The sequence below is a fragment of the Aplysia californica genome, unplaced genomic scaffold (genome assembly GCF_000002075.1).
Source record: "Aplysia californica isolate F4 #8 unplaced genomic scaffold, AplCal3.0 scaffold00083, whole genome shotgun sequence".
Classification (NCBI taxonomy): domain Eukaryota; kingdom Metazoa; phylum Mollusca; class Gastropoda; order Aplysiida; family Aplysiidae; genus Aplysia; species Aplysia californica.
In genome coordinates, this window is record NW_004797353.1 from 1,569,997 (window position 1) to 1,571,372 (window position 1,376).

General features: G+C 48.0%; 1 protein-coding gene and 1 long non-coding RNA gene across 2 annotated transcripts in view; both read left to right on the top strand.

Annotated features, from left to right (window-relative positions):
- LOC101845763 (acetylcholine receptor subunit alpha-like 1) overlaps positions 1-1,376 on the top strand; it is an 83,833-nt gene that overhangs the window by 39,466 nt on the left and 42,991 nt on the right. The gene's annotated exons all lie outside the window — the stretch shown is intronic.
- LOC106011277 overlaps positions 273-1,376 on the top strand; it is a 5,222-nt gene continuing 4,118 nt past the window's right edge. Inside the window, exon 1 of the long non-coding RNA XR_001184706.2 lies at positions 273-362. This is a non-coding gene — a long non-coding RNA (uncharacterized LOC106011277). The remainder of the gene's footprint in view (positions 363-1,376) is intronic.

Genomic DNA, 1,376 nt, shown 5'->3' on the forward strand with positions numbered 1-1,376 from the left:
CGAAACATTCTCAGCTTCCCGGGAAGCATACAGTGCGAGCAGCCGATTAAGCGCTCAAACACTAACAAACTGACAAGATCTTTATGATAGGCTTTAAAAAAACCCAACAAAACAATCCTTTCTCCTGGGAGCGTTACAATCGTTATGATGATAAAGTATTATATATATAATAATGCATGTCTGACATTCTTATCATTTTTCCAAACATGTAGCTAATCCAATGTTTCCCTTGTTCTTCTCTTCTCTTCCACAGATCACCCGAGACGTCCCTGACGAGAAGAAGCTGACAGAATGACGGAGCAACGAACCACACCTTCCCTGGTGGGAGCGGAGGAGACCCAGGTGGAGATTGGAAGTGTTAGGTTTGTATCTCAGAGGAGGAGGTTTGTAGATGGGGAGGAGTCGCGTAGGAAGAGGAGGAGAGTGGGTGGAGAGTGGCGAGGTGAGGTGGGGTTTGGTGAGGGAGAGGAGGTGATAGTGGTGAGTGATGATGAGGACGAGGTGGGTGAGGGAGAGGAGGTGATAGTGGTGAGTGATGATGAGGAGGTGGAGGAGGTTGGTGATGGAGAAGAGGTGGTAGTGATGAGTGACGGAGAGGGGGTGAGCAAGGCAGAGAAGGTGGTAAGTAAGACGGAGAAGGTGTTTAAGGTAGGTGGAAAGGAGGTGGTGGTGACGATGGAGATGGGTGAGTTTCCGGAGGGGGAGGAGGTGAAGGTAGAGAAGGGAGAGGTGGTAGTGGATGTAGAGGTGGTTAAGGGAAAGGGAAATGTGGTGTTACATCTTGAGGTAGAGGTGGAGAAGGGGACGGCGGGAGAGAAAAAAATGGAGGTAGAGGTGTTGGAGGTTGAGGTGCTAAAGGGAGAGGAAGTGGAGGTAGAGATGCTTTAGGCTTTTAAGGGCTAGGGGGAGGTGTAGGTGGGATAGTTGGAAGTGTGGGTGGATAAGGGAGAGAAAGTAGGTTGAGATGGGTTAAGGGCTAGGAGGTGGCAGAAGTGGGTTAAAGTTGAGAGCTAGGAGGAGGTGGATATTGGTTAAGGTTAAGGGATAGGAGAAGGTGGGGGTGGGTGAAGTTTAAGGGTTAGGGGGGGGATAGCTATGGGTTTAATGTTAAGGGGTGGATATTTTTTTGGCGTTAAGGTTAAGGGCAAGGAGGAGGTGGACGTGGGTTAAGGTTAAGGAATAGTTTGAAAAGGGGCTGGGTTAAAGGCTAGGAAGTGGTTTAGATGGGTAAGGGAGAGTTGGTGGTGAGCGAGGGAAGAGAGGTAGAGATGAGTGTTCTATCTATCTATCTATCTATCTATCTATCTATCTATCTATCTATCTATCTATCTATCTATCTATCTATCTATCTATTTCTCTCTCCTTCCCTCTCTCTA